This window comes from Diabrotica virgifera, chromosome 1, assembly GCF_917563875.1.
Source record: "Diabrotica virgifera virgifera chromosome 1, PGI_DIABVI_V3a".
Classification (NCBI taxonomy): Eukaryota; Metazoa; Arthropoda; class Insecta; order Coleoptera; family Chrysomelidae; genus Diabrotica; species Diabrotica virgifera.
This window is the reverse complement of record NC_065443.1, coordinates 237,708,976-237,724,921: the sequence shown is the minus strand read 5'-3', so window position 1 is coordinate 237,724,921 and position 15,946 is coordinate 237,708,976. Positions and strand designations below refer to the sequence as shown.

The window sequence follows — 15,946 nt, the reverse complement described above, 5'->3', positions numbered from 1 at the left end:
GTTTTGTTTATTTTGTTGTACCAAAGTCATCGGGAACAAACCGATAAATTGTTTTTTTTTTTACTAGAATAAATTTAAATGGTAGAAATTTCATTCGGACATCTGTGTCCAAAGGTTTCAGATTTGATAGATTTTTAGAGTATCGATTTTGATAAATAAAAGACAATTCTGTATGTTTATTTTATATTTTGCTTTATTTCTTTTCCCTATTTTATCCCGATTAGGATCAACTAAGAGATACTGAACCCACGAGACAAGATAAGTATAACGTAAGATAATTTAGACATTTTCTTGATATTATAAAAAGGCACCCTGAGATTTTTTATTCATTTTTTATATATGATTTGCGACAATTAAATAATTATCCACTAGGAAGAATTTCCTGTAGCTGGCTGTATACCATTAATTACAAGTAAAATTTAATAAAAAATTTTGGTCTTGGTAAAAGGTATATTATTTTAAAAAGCCCTATAGGGCTACAAACATCGAACAGAACGTTTTCGCTCTAAAAAGAGCATCATCAGTGTTGCCTAAAATAAGTATAACCATATTAATTATCAAAATGTTGAATTTAAAGTGATGACCAAGGTAGAATCAAAGTTTGGTTATACTTACAAGAACATGGTGAGCCAACCAAAAAATACGAAGGTCAAAGCCTTTCAAAAATGGACTAAAAGTCACATCAAAATGCTAACATAGCAAATTCCAAAGGATGGATATAATCCCTAAGGATATGGCCCTAGGATAACATATGACTCCCACACGTTGTAAGTGGGTCAAAGGTAACAAATTAGGTCATTATGTTACAAGAGCTGACAGGCAACTAAGATATGAGATATCAAAAGCGAATCTGTCTGATGTCAAGACAACAATTGTCAATGGAACTTGAAGTATCATGAAAAATTGGTTACACAGCTACTAAATTTATAGTTGTTTATAGTACAAGCAATGATAACAGCTAACATCAGTGTGTTGGAATTATAAAAATAAAGAGTTAGTGAGAATAGATTATCTAGATGTAAAATAGAAGGGGGGAATTTGAGTACCCACAATCATCAATGAAGTGTACGTAAATTGATGAAGAAAGGTAGGCAAAACAACATACAGATAATGTAATGTATGGTTTATGTTTTGAAATTAGATAATTTATATTTGTGAACCAACACAAATGATGGCTGAGAGACTGGCTGAAAAACTAGAGACAAAATAGGGGTCGTGATATCAAATGCTGAAAAAGTTGTAAATGCAAAATCTTATTTATAAATTAATAAAATATAGATGGGGTCATCAACACAAATTTACAAGACTGAAAAGGTTGTATTACAAGCTTAGTCCAAATTTATTTATTATGTCCTTTTATGTTAAATAACATCTAGGGCAAAGAAAAATTAATAACTTGGATAAAAGTGTCTAAGCTACAACTAAAGTGGGGTCAGATGAAGATAAGTGTTGAGTAAGATTATTGAGTATATGAGAAAATTAAAAATTGTGTTTATTTGAGATAGATGAGTTTGTGGTATATAAAGTAAATGTGACATCACTATTGAGACTAATTAACATTATTGAGAGCCTGGGGACTCCAGAGACCAGGCAACCAAACAAACCAAATGATGAATGAAAGGTTGGCTGAATGGAATAACTACTAGATGTGTGAAACTTGAAAGATATATTGTACAGTATTATTGGTTGATTTAGTTTAGAATGAAATAGTTATGATTGGACACTAAACGAAAAACGGTTTGAAAAGATGATGTGGAGAGAATGGGATATATATTGAATAGATATAGTTGTGTACAAGTTGTGACAAATGGATGTTGCGGATATAGTTGAAATTGCTTTGTTTGGGAGAAGAAAAATTTTTTTTGAAGAAAGGATTAGATGATTATCGAAGATTGAGTGGAGATGTGGATGTGTGTGAATAAGAAGAGAAAAGAAAGAAATAGAACAATATTGGTAGATGTGAATAATTAGGAGAAATAAAGTAATATAAGAAACAGATTTATAATATAAATCTGTTTCTTATATTACTTTATTTCTCCTAATTATTCACATCTACCAATATTGTTCTATTTCTTTCTTTTCTCTTCTTATTCACACACATCCACATGTCCACTCAATCTTCGATAATCATCTAATCCTTTCTTCAAAAAAAATTTTTCTTCTCCCAAACAAAGCAATTTCAACTATATCCGCAACATCCATTTGTCACAACTTGTACACAACTATATCTATTCAATATATATCCCATTCTCTCCACATCATCTTTTCAAACCGTTTTTCGTTTAGTGTCCAATCATAACTATTTCATTCTAAACTAAATCAACCAATAATACTGTACAATATATCTTTCAAGTTTCACACATCTAGTAGTTATTCCATTCAGCCAACCTTTCATTCATCATTTGGTTTGTTTGGTTGCCTGGTCTCTGGAGTCCCCAGGCTCTCAATAATGTTAATTAGTCTCAATAGTGATGTCACATTTACTTTATATACCACAAACTCATCTATCTCAAATAAACACAATTTTTAATTTTCTCATATACTCAATAATCTTACTCAACACTTATCTTCATCTGACCCCACTTTAGTTGTAGCTTAGACACTTTTATCCAAGTTATTAATTTTTCTTTGCCCTAGATGTTATTTAACATAAAAGGACATAATAAATAAATTTGGACTAAGCTTGTAATACAACCTTTTCAGTCTTGTAAATTTGTGTTGATGACCCCATCTATATTTTATTAATTTATAAATAAGATTTTGCATTTACAACTTTTTCAGCATTTGATATCACGACCCCTATTTTGTCTCTAGTTTTTCAGCCAGTCTCTCAGCCATCATTTGTGTTGGTTCACAAATATAAATTATCTAATTTCAAAACATAAACCATACATTACATTATCTGTATGTTGTTTTGCCTACCTTTCTTCATCAATTTACGTACACTTCATTGATGATTGTGGGTACTCAAATTCCCCCCTTCTATTTTACATCTAGATAATCTATTCTCACTAACTCTTTATTTTTATAATTCCAACACACTGATGTTAGCTGTTATCATTGCTTGTACTATAAACAACTATAAATTTAGTAGCTGTGTAACCAATTTTTCATGATACTTCAAGTTCCATTGACAATTGTTGTCTTGACATCAGACAGATTCGCTTTTGATATCTCATATCTTAGTTGCCTGTCAGCTCTTGTAACATAATGACCTAATTTGTTACCTTTGACCCACTTACAACGTGTGGGAGTCATATGTTATCCTAGGGCCATATCCTTAGGGATTATATCCATCCTTTGGAATTTGCTATGTTAGCATTTTGATGTGACTTTTAGTCCATTTTTGAAAGGCTTTGACCTTCGTATTTTTTGGTTGGCTCACCATGTTCTTGTAAGTATAACCAAACTTTGATTCTACCTTGGTCATCACTTTAAATTCAACATTTTGATAATTAATATGGTTATACTTATTTTAGGCAACACTGATGATGCTCTTTTTAGAGCGAAAACGTTCTGTTCGATGTTTGTAGCCCTATAGGGCTTTTTAAAATAATATACCTTTTACCAAGACCAAAATTTTTTATTAAATTTTACTTGTAATTAAATAATTAATCAAATAAATAATAATTAATACAAAATTAATAAGAAGCGGATCATAACAATACATTTTGTATACTGTATACTATACAGTGATGAGCACACTAATAACCGGCAAAATAGCTCAAAAGATGGAAAACATAATACATTGCGAAACAAAAAGAAACAAAACTAGTGGAGGTGAAAATTATAAAAGGTAATACCACGAGTCCTCTAAATTTTATCGATAAATTTTTTTTGTTTTCACGAAAACTTCTTTATTTGGTAAAATTACGAAAACAAACCGAATGATAAAATCACGAGTCCGAAGGACGAGTGATTTTATCCATTTCGGTTTGTTTGAGTGATTTTACCCTAAATAAAGAAGCTATAAGTATGAAAACGAAAAAATTATCAAGCAAAATTTAGAGGACGAGTGGTATTTGAAAAGATTATTTTTTTCACCTGTCAAATTCTAACGTTTCTGCTTTTTCAGCCAATCACTACGCGTCGTTCTAGCCAATCATTGAGTGTAATACTGATAAAACAGCCTCTTCCTTGATAAAACAGTCTCTTCCCTGATAAAACTTAAGGTACCCTAAATTTAAAAATATAAAATAATTTATCTATAACCTACTTAAGACATTGATCCTAGTTGTCTTAAAAATATTTCACAGATGCCCGTATTTACTAATAATACATATTGGTTCACAAAATAATCTTTTCAAATACCACTCGTCCTCTAAATTTTGCTTGATAAATTTTTTCGTTTTTATACTTAAACTTCTTTATTTAGGGTAAAATCACTCAAACAAACCGAAATGGATAAAATCACTCGTCCTTCGGACTCGTGATTTTATCATTCGGTTTGTTTTCGTAATTTTACCAAATAAAGAAGTTTTCGTGAAAACAAAAAAATTTATCGATAAAATTTAGAGGACTCGTGGTATTACCTTTGATTATTTTGTGAACCAATATGTATTATTAGTAAATACAAGCATCTGTGAAATATTTTTAAGACAACTAGGATCAATGTCTTAAGTAGGTTATAGATAAATTATTTTATGATTTAAAAATGAACCAATTTATTTATTATATTGTTAATACATAAAAAACTGTTTAAATCGAAAATGAACAATTATTAAAAACACAATTTTTATAACTAATATGAGATTTTCCAATGTCGCTCGTATGTACCTATTATGTGAAATTTAGGGTACCTTAAGTTTTATCAGGGAAGAGACTGTTTTATCAAGGAAGAGGCTGTTTTATCAGTATTACACTCAATTATTGGCTAGAACGACGCGTGGTGATTGTCTGAAAAAGCAAAAACGTCAGAATTTGACAGGTGAAAAAAATAATCGTTGTAAACGTATTAATTAACATTACATTACATAGTTTCCCACCTTTAGATGTCTGTGACAGGAGTATTTTAATTCTACTGTCACAGTGACAGTTGTCATACTCCTCTGATACGTCTAAAGGTGGGAAACTATGTAATGTAATATTATTTTAGACGTTTATAACGATTTCCACCTCCAGTAGTCTCATCTCGTTTTGTTTCGCAATGTATTATGTTTTCCATCTTTTGAGCTACGTTGCCGGTTATTAGCGCGCTCATCACTGTATACTACACACATCGGCGTACGTTTCACTTTATGTTTTGACTTAATTTGTTTGAAAATGAATCGTGACGCATGGGAAAAGTTATAGCGGACGAACATGTATATAACGGAATATAAAAGAAATAAGCAAGTTAAAGTTAAATAAAAGGAGAAAATACCGCATATACATTTAATTCTAATTCATCAAGTTCTACAAAATTAAAATATGCGACGTGGTCCTACTATAAATAATATTTATTTAAAGTTAAGGATATATAATTGAAGCGTTTATTTGAAAAACAACACTTGTCCAAAAATTAAAATGATTACAAATCAAGAAAACCTGCCCAGCTTCAATGTATTTCAAATTTTACTCTTACTAAGATATGCATTGGATGGAATGTGTATATCAACATAATTGTATGTGTAAGTTGGTTTCATATTTTTATTGATATTTTAAGAAAAAATAGGTACGAACTAGGCTAAATATATGGAAAAATGTAGAGGTATTGTGTTGTTCAGTTACTGCATTATTGAACTATTTTCAATACAAAAGAAATAAACATCAACTATGACTAACAAAAAATGAACAGAACTAATAAAGGACCCCGCAGAAACCTTATGCGAAATAACCATAAAATCCTTTATAAAAGGTATATTTGTTAAAATCCCTATACATGGCTACATCATAACATAACTAGTTTTCAATCGGTTGACCGAGCATCATCAGTGTTTGCTTGAATCTAACATGCTAACCACCAAAGTAAAAAGTATTTGGGTAAAAACCCTTTACATTTAATCCGTCATAGGAACATAGAAATAAGATGTGAATTTAAGCATGGATGTTTAAAATATTAAATGTTTCATGCTCTAGGTACCATTGAGCTCGAATTTGACTTGTTCACATCTCAAGTTTGACTTGTTCAATACCTCTACTTCTGTTGTTTTTCAAATAAACGCTTCAGTTACAAAGGTGATTATGCGAAGAGACAGTTACCCAACGGAATATTATATGGTCAGCACAAAGACACAAATTGGTAGGTAAAATCTTACAGGTCTAAAGATATAAGGCAAGAAACGAAATTGACAATCTATCGTACCTTGGTAGAGCCTATTATGACTTATGGGGCAGAAGTTTGGCAGATGACAAAAAAAAAGATATAGTCTGGGCTGATTATTGGAGAATAGGCCATTTTTGGGAAAAGTTATTTACCAGCAATTTTATTGATGAAATCGAATTATAAGATCCTATATATTAATAATATAGGTATGCAAAGTCCTCAGATAGTGTGCTACTTTTTTTATAACCAAAGTGGCGCTCGAAAATCGTGTTTTTTTCATTTATTGCTATAGAACTCCGACGATTTTAACTATAAAACAAAAACACTCAAATAAAAATTCACCGTGATTAAATTCTGCATAGAGACGAGTTTTTCCCGATCTGCTCCGACGAAAATTTTCCTCGGAAAATGCGGGTTTTCCCAACAAAATCTTTAATTTTCAAATAAAGTTTTAGATAAGTAATTATTTACCAATAATTAAATAATTTGGTGACTTAAAAGCCTTCTTGGTTTAGATTATAGTTCCAGAAGGTGGTGAAAATTAAACGAATATTTTAGCAACAATTCAATTGTTAATTAATAATTTACGGTCGCAATAATAACCAAAATAATTATTATACACTGATCAAACTTTGAAATCTTATAAAGATGAGATGCCTATTTAACATTTTGTCGACAAAATATAATTTTTTTTTTTGCATAGTCTTTAAATGTTTAAAAAAATAGTTATAAACAAATTAACGTTTCTCAGAAAGTTTTTATTATATTATAATTTTTAAAAAATAGCTAAAATGCGCATTTAAAATATCTTGAAAATGAATGCTTTAAAACGTTTTTGCAACCATTTGAAAAAAAAGGTATGAAACAGCAAAGTAAACATACGATTACTACGGTGTTAATATTTTTTTTTAAATTCTTTCAAAGCGTAGAAGTGAGTTTAAAGTACAAGCTAATTATTTATAAAACAATATCGATTATCAGCTTAATGGTTATATTTTAATTAAAGATTATAAATGTATTTTTTTGTAATTTACACGCGCGAAAGTAGAATAATACAGTACCGTAGCTACCCGCCCACATACACAACTCGCGCGAGTTTAAGCGTGTCAGTCGCTTCGAGTGAATATTTTATCTCCGACTCTGTATCAAGATTACTTTCGCGCTAAAAATTACAAAAAAAAGTATTTTTAATCTTTGATTAAAATATAACCATTGCACTAATTTTTGACATTCTTTGTGAGTAATTAGATTGTTGTTCTGAAGCTATTTTCTTGTGGCATTTTTATAATCAAGTATATTTAAATGGGAAATAAGCCACAATTTTACCTAAAAATGATTTTATTAACGTTTCGACGCCCAAGTCGGGTGTCGTTGTCAAAATACAAAATAATACTAAATAAATAAAAATGTTGTTGCTTAGTAAAAAATTCTTCTAATAATTTATTTAATCTGACTCATTTATATCGGCAATTCAGACACGTATTATACATTTTATTCAATATATTTAAATCATTGATTTACTATGAAATCTCTAACGCGAGAATTTCAGTGCCACCGTTGCATTTGGTTGTCTTTTTAAAGACAGATTACATGCTACGATTTTTTGTGGCGGATATTCTTGAGTTGGGATTGATTTCATGTAATCGAATGAACTATCTTTTAGTAAAGTCGTCCCAGGAACGCAACTCATCGATATTGGCAATATCATTTTAAAGTCGTCTACTTTAAAATGTATAATACGTGTCTGAATTGCCGATATAAATGAGTCAGATTAAATAAATTATTAGAAGAATTTTTTACTAAGCAACAACATTTTTATTTATTTAGTATTATTTTGTATTTTGACAACGACACCCGACTTGGGCGTCGAAACGTTAATAAAATCATTTTTAGGTAAAATTGTGGCTTATTTCCCATTTAAATATACTTGATAGTAATTAGATTGTGCCATAGACTCACTTTTAAGCTTTGAAACAATTAAAACAAATTATAAACAATGGAGATATCGTATATTTATTTTGCTGTTTCCTAACTTTTTTGCAAATGGTTAGAAAAAATTTTTAAAGCATTCATTTTCAAGACTAATGAAATACGCATTTTCAGTATTTTTTAAAATTAGAATATAATAAACAATTTCTAAGAAATGTTAATTTGTTTATAACAATTTTTTTAAACATTTAAAGATTATGCAAAAAAATGAAAAATTTATATTTTGTTGACAAAATATTAAATAGGCATCACACCTTTATAATCTTTCTAAGTTTGATCAATGTCTCATGATTATTTTGGTTGTTATTGCGACTGTAAATTGTTAATTAACAATTGAATTGTTGCTAAAATATTCGTTTCATTTTAACCGGCTTCTGAATTTATAATCTATACCCGGAAAGCTTTTATTTCACCAAGCTATAAAATTATTGATAAATAATTACTGGCCCAAAAAATTTGTTTGAGAATTCGAGATTTTGTTGGGAAAACCCACATTTTCCGAGGAAAATTTTCGTCGGAGCAAATCGGGAAACATTTTCCGAGGAAAATTTTGGTCGGAGCAAATCGGGAAAAACATGCCTCTATGTAAAATTAAATTGGGGTGAATTTTTATTTGAGTATTTTTGGTGTAAAGTTAAAATCTTCTGAGTTATAGAGCAATAATTGAAAAAAATACGATTTGTCGGCGCCATTTTGTTTATAAAAAAAGTAGCACACTATCTGTGCACTTTGCATACCCATATTAATAATATATAGGATCTTATAATTCGATTAAAGCAATAAAATTGCTGGTAAATAACCTTTCTTTGTACTTTACTAATTAGACCAACGTATTATAACTATTTTTTTTTTTCAAAATTTAAAGATTATGCAAAAAAAAAAGAAAAATTTATATTTTGTCGATAAAATATTAAACAAGCATCTCATCTTTATAATCTTTATAAGTTTGATCAATGTATCATGATTATTTTGGTTATTATTGCGATTTGCGATCGTAAATTGTTAATTAACAATTGAATTGTTGCTAAAATATTCGTTTAATTTTCACCGGCTTCTGGAATTACAATCTATACCAAGAAATCTTTGATGTCACTAAGATATTTAATTATTGATTAATAATTACTTACTTAAAACTTTATTTGAAAATTTTTGTTAGGAAAACCCGCATTTTCCGAGGAAAATTTTCGTCGGAACAAATCGTGAAAAACATATCTCTATGCAGAATTTAATTGCGGTGAATTTTTATTTGGGTGTTTTTGTTGTAAAGTTAAAATCTTCGAAGTTATAGAGCAATAATTGAAAAAAATACGATTTGTCGGCGCCATTTTGTTTATAAAAAAAAGTAGCACACTATCTGCGGACTTTGCATACCTATATTATTAATATATAGGATCTTCTAATTCGATTCCAGCAATAAAATTGCTGGTAAGTAACTTTTCCATGAATTTTGCTAATTAGTCCAGAGTAATAGGAAAAGAATAGAAGTAGTAGAAATGGATTATCTAAGGAGAACGTGTGGTATATCTAAAAAAGATCACATCCAGGAATGAAGATATTAGAAGAAGGACACATACTCTATATTCCAGTGTAGATAAAATTGAAACTAGACAACTAGTGTGGTATGGTCACGTGAAATGAATGAATGAAGATAGATGGCCAAAGAAAGCTTTAAATTACATACCACACCAAAGAAGAAGGGGAAGACCTTCAGTTGCCTGGGAAGAAAATGTACGGCACATCATGAAAGATAGAGCCATCAAAGAAGACGAATGGATGGACAGAAAACGATGGCGGTCGAAATGCGAGAAGCGGCAGAGGCTGTAGGAACCTCGCTGATAGAAGAAGAAATCTTACAATGACCAATAACAATCAGTATAACGCACAAAGTATAATAAGATCCTATGGCATTTTTGGACAGGTAGCGCCACTTGCATCTTTACCGGGTAGATTCTTTCGGACAGGTCCCAGCGCCACTTGCATCTTTAACCCTGTTTGAAGTAGCTAATGTCGATGCTCACACTAGTCCAGGGGGACCGACGGCTTAACGTACTCTCCGAAGCATGGTGAATGGCTCGTATTACTTTTAGAAATGAAAATGTCGTTGTCGGTGCCGGGCATCGAACCCGTGCGCTCTGGCTATGAAGCCAATATCTAGCCGCTGAACTGTGACCGTCCAACGCACAAGTAATAATGACCGCCGCAGGCTGTGAATAAATTATCCAGATCTCAGGTTCCAAATCAAAAACTTAATGAATGAATACGTTATGGGTCAAAGGATTAAAAACATAATAATAAGAAAATAAATTTAAGAATACGTTGTGTGAATTAAGATGGCTCGTTTAACTTTTTTAAAAATTTGATCATGCTTATATAACGATAACTTGAAATTTTAACTTTTGAAACGCTGTCGATTCTCTTATACGGTGTAGAAGCATGAACCTTGAAAGTATAATCACAAAATGACCGTGAATCGCTAAGCAAACCAATGAAGCAGTTCTCAAGAAGAACTGATACCGTCAAATCAAGAAAAATAGCATATCTTGACATAATATAGTCTGAGAGATAGAAGCCGATTTTGTGCGTGATAAGTCATATGGAAAACTATACGGCGATATGTTGAATTGGTTGTGTACATGACTTTCCCCAACGGCCGAAAACCAGAGTGGGGGACGAGGGTAGTTATAAGGGGTCAAATTCGCGGTTTTTATTATTTTATTTGTGACGCTCATGATCGAGATTTTTTTTTCTCATGATCGAGATAGTGCACCAAAATTTGGTAATAAGTAGGTGATGACGTAACTAAGCTAAATCTCTAGGGGCGGAATGCTGTGTGGCCGACAAAGGGTGAGGGCAGGGGTAAATATAAAATTTATAAGGGAATTTTTGTGACGTTCGTGATTGGGATAGTGCACCAAAATTTGGGAATAAATAGACCATCACAAAGATAAGTAAAATCTCCACAGCCGGAAACCGGAGTGGGGGACGAGGGTAGTTATAAGGGGTCAAATTCGCGGTTTTTATTATTTTTTTTTGTGGCGCTCATGATCGAGACAGTGCACCAAAATTTGGGAATAAGTAGACCATGACATAGATAAGTAAAATCCCCACAGCCGGAAACCGGAGTAGGGGAAGAGGGTAGTTATAAGGGGTCAAATTCGCGGTTTTTATTATTTTTTTTTGTGGCGCTCATGATCGAGATAGTGCACCAAAATTTGGGAATAAGTAGGTCATGACGTTACTAAGTAAAATCTCCAGGGGTGGCACGCTGCGTGGCCAACAAAGGGGTGAGGGCAGGGGTAAATATAAAAATTATAAGGGAAATTTTGTGACGTTCGTGATTGAGATAGTGCACCAAAATTTGGGAATAAGTAGGTCATGGCGTAACTAAGTAAAATATCCAGGGGTTGCACGCTGCGGGGCCGACCAAGGGGTGAGGGCAGGGGTAAATATAAAATTTATAAGGGAATTTTTGTGACGTTCGTGATTGAGATAGTGCACCAAAATTTGGGAATAAGTAGACCATGACATAGATAAGTAAAATCCCCACAGCCGGAAACCGGAGTAGGGGAAGAGGGTAGTTATAGGGGGTCAAATTCGCGGTTTTTATTATTTTTTTTTGTGGCTCTCATAATAGAGATAGTGCACCAAAATTTGGGAATAAGTAGGTCATAACGTTACTAAGTAAAATCTCCAGGGGTGGCACGCTGCGTGGCCGACAAAGGGGTGAGGGCAGGGGTAAATATAAAAATTATAAGGGAAATTTTGTGACGTTCGTGATTGAGATAGTGCACCAAAATTTGGGAAAAAGTAGACCATGACATAGATAAGTAAAATCCCCACAGCCGGAAACCGGAGTAGGGGAAGAGGGTAGTTATAGGGGGTCAAATTCGCGGTTTTTATTATTTTTTTTTGTGGCGCTCATAATAGAGATAGTGCACCAAAATTTGGGAATAAGTAGGTCATGGCGTATCTAAGTAAAATATCCAGGGGTGGCACGCTGCGTGGCCAACAAAGGGGTGAGGGCAGGGGTAAATATAAAAATTATAAGGGAAATTTTGTGACGTTCGTGATTGAGATAGTGCACCAAAATTTGGGAATAAGTAGGTCATGGCGTAACTAAGTAAAATATCCAGGGGTTGCACGCTGCGGGGCCGACCAAGGGGTGAGGGCAGGGGTAAATATAAAATTTATAAGGGAATTTTTGTGACGTTCGTGATTGAGATAGTGCACCAAAATTTGGGAATAAGTAGACCATGACATAGATAAGTAAAATCCCCACAGCCGGAAACCGGAGTAGGGGAAGAGGGTAGTTATAGGGGGTCAAATTCGCGGTTTTTATTATTTTTTTTTGTGGCTCTCATAATAGAGATAGTGCACCAAAATTTGGGAATAAGTAGGTCATAACGTTACTAAGTAAAATCTCCAGGGGTGGCACGCTGCGTGGCCGACAAAGGGGTGAGGGCAGGGGTAAATATAAAAATTATAAGGGAAATTTTGTGACGTTCGTGATTGAGATAGTGCACCAAAATTTGGGAATAAGTAGACCATGACATAGATAAGTAAAATCCCCACAGCCGGAAACCGGAGTAGGGGAAGAGGGTAGTTATAAGGGGTCAAATTCGCGGTTTTTGTTATTTTTTTTTGTGGCGCTCATGATCGAGATAGTGCAGCAAAATTTGGGAATAAGTAGACCATGACATAGATAAGTAAAATCCCCACAGCCGGAAACCGGAGTAGGGGAAGAGGGTAGTTATAAGGGGTCAAATTCGCGGTTTTTGTTATTTTTTTTGTGGCGCTCATGATCGAGATAGTGCACCAAAATTTGGGAATAAGTAGACCATGACATAGATAAGTAAAATCCCCACAGCCGGAAACCGGAGTAGGGGAAGAGGGTAGTTATAAGGGGTCAAATTCGCGGTTTTTATTATTTTTTTTTGTGGCGCTCATGAGCGAGATAGTGCACCAAAATTTGGGAATAAGTAGACCATGACATAGATAAGTAAAATCCCCACAGCCGGAAACCGGAGTAGGGGAAGAGGGTAGTTATAAGGGGTCAAATTCGTGGTTTTTATTATTTTTTTTTGTGGCGCTCATGATCGAGATAGTGCACCAAAATTTGGGAATAAGTAGGTCATGACGTTACTAAGTAAAATCTCCAGGGGTGGCACGCTGCGTGGCCAACAAAGGGGTGAGGGCAGGGGTAAATATAAAAATTATAAGGGAAATTTTGTGACGTTCGTGATTGAGATAGTGCACCAAAATTTGGGAATAAGTAGGTCATGGCGTAACTAAGTAAAACATCCAGGGGTTGCACGCTGCGGGGCCGACCAAGGGGTGAGGGCAGGGGTAAATATAAAATTTATAAGGGAATTTTTGTGACGTTCGTGATTGAGATAGTGCACCAAAATTTGGGAATAAGTAGACCATGACATAGATAAGTAAAATCCCCACAGCCGGAAACCGGAGTAGGGGAAGAGGGTAGTTATAAGGGGTCAAGTTCGCGGTTTTTATTATTTTTTTTTGTGGCGCTCATAATAGAGATAGTGCACCAAAATTTGGGAATAAGTAGGTCATAACGTTACTAAGTAAAATCTCCAGGGGTGGCACGCTGCGTGGCCAACAAAGGGGTGAGGGCAGGGGTAAATATAAAAATTATAAGGGAAATTTTGTGACGTTCGTGATTGAGATAGTGCACCAAAATTTGGGAATAAGTAGGTCATGGCGTAACTAAGTAAAATATCCAGGGGTTGCACGCTGCGGGGCCGACCAAGGGGTGAGGGCAGGGGTAAATATAAAATTTATAAGGGAATTTTTGTGACGTTCGTGATTGAGATAGTGCACCAAAATTTGGGAATAAGTAGACCATGACATAGATAAGTAAAATCCCCACAGCCGGAAACCGGAGTAGGGGAAGAGGGTAGTTATAAGGGGTCAAATTCGTGGTTTTTATTATTTTTTTTGTGGCTCTCATAATAGAGATAGTGCACCAAAATTTGGGAATAAGTAGGTCATAACGTTACTAAGTAAAATCTCCAGGGGTGGCACGCTGCGTGGCCGACAAAGGGGTGAGGGCAGGGGTAAATATAAAAATTATAAGGGAAATTTTGTGACGTTCGTGATTGAGATAGTGCACCAAAATTTGGGAATAAGTAGACCATGGCATAGATAAGTAAAATCCCCACAGCCGGAAACCGGAGTAGGGGAAGAGGGTAGTTATAAGGGGTCAAATTCGCGGTTTTTGTTATTTTTTTTTGTGGCGCTCATGATCGAGATAGTGCAGCAAAATTTGGGAATAAGTAGACCATGACATAGATAAGTAAAATCCCCACAGCCGGAAACCGGAGTAGGGGAAGAGGGTAGTTATAAGGGGTCAAATTCGCGGTTTTTGTTATTTTTTTTGTGGCGCTCATGATCGAGATAGTGCACCAAAATTTGGGAGTAAGTAGACCATGACATAGATAAGTAAAATCCCCACAGCCGGAAACCGGAGTAGGGGAAGAGGGTAGTTATAAGGGGTCAAATTCGCGGTTTATATTATTTTTTTTTGTGGCGCTCATGATCGAGATAGTGCACCAAAATTTGGGAATAAGTAGACCATGACATAGATAAGTAAAATCCCCACAGCCGGAAACCGGAGTAGGGGAAGAGGGTAGTTATAAGGGGTCAAATTCGCGGTTTTTATTATTTTTTTTTTGTGGCGCTCATGATCGAGATAGTGCACCAAAATTTGGGAATAAGTAGGTCATGACGTTACTAAGTAAAATCTCCAGGGGTGGCACGCTGCGTGGCCAACAAAGGGGTGAGGGCAGGGGTAAATATAAAAATTATAAGGGAAATTTTGTGACGTTCGTGATTGAGATAGTGCACCAAAATTTGGGAATAAGTAGGTCATGGCGTAACTAAGTAAAATATCCAGGGGTTGCACGCTGCGGGGCCGACCAAGGGGTGAGGGCAGGGGTAAATATAAAATTTATAAGGGAATTTTTGTGACGTTCGTGATTGAGATAGTGCACCAAAATTTGGGAATAAGTAGACCATGACATAGATAAGTAAAATCCCCACAGCCGGAAACCGGAGTAGGGGAAGAGGGTAGTTATAAGGGGTCAAATTCGCGGTTTTTATTATTTTTTTTTGTGGCGCTCATAATAGAGATAGTGCACCAAAATTTGGGAATAAGTAGGTCATAACGTTACTAAGTAAAATCTCCAGGGGTGGCACGCTGCGTGGCCAACAAAGGGGTGAGGGCAGGGGTAAATATAAAAATTATAAGGGAAATTTTGTGACGTTCGTGATTGAGATAGTGCACCAAGATTTGGGAATAAGTAGGTCATGGCGTAACTAAGTAAAATATCCAGGGGTTGCACGCTGCGGGGCCGACCAAGGGGTGAGGGCAGGGGTAAATATAAAATTTATAAGGGAATTTTTGTGACGTTCGTGATTGAGATAGTGCACCAAAATTTGGGAATAAGTAGACCATGACATAGATAAGTTAAATCCCCACAGCCGGAAACCGGAGTAGGGGAAGAGGGTAGTTATAAGTGGTCAAATTCGCGGTTTTTATTATTTTTTTTTGTGGCGCTCATGATCGAGATAGTGCACCAAAATTTGGGAATAAGTAGACCATGACATAGATAAGTAAAATCCCCACAGCCGGAAACCGGAGTAGGGGAAGAGGGTAGTTATAAGGGGTCAAATTCGCGGTTTTTATTATTT

General features: G+C 34.3%; 1 protein-coding gene across 1 annotated transcript in view; it reads right to left on the bottom strand.

Annotated features, from left to right (window-relative positions):
* The window catches only part of LOC114328167 (juvenile hormone esterase), a 114,852-nt gene that overhangs the window by 80,581 nt on the left and 18,325 nt on the right, over positions 1-15,946 (bottom strand). The window lies entirely within an intron of this gene.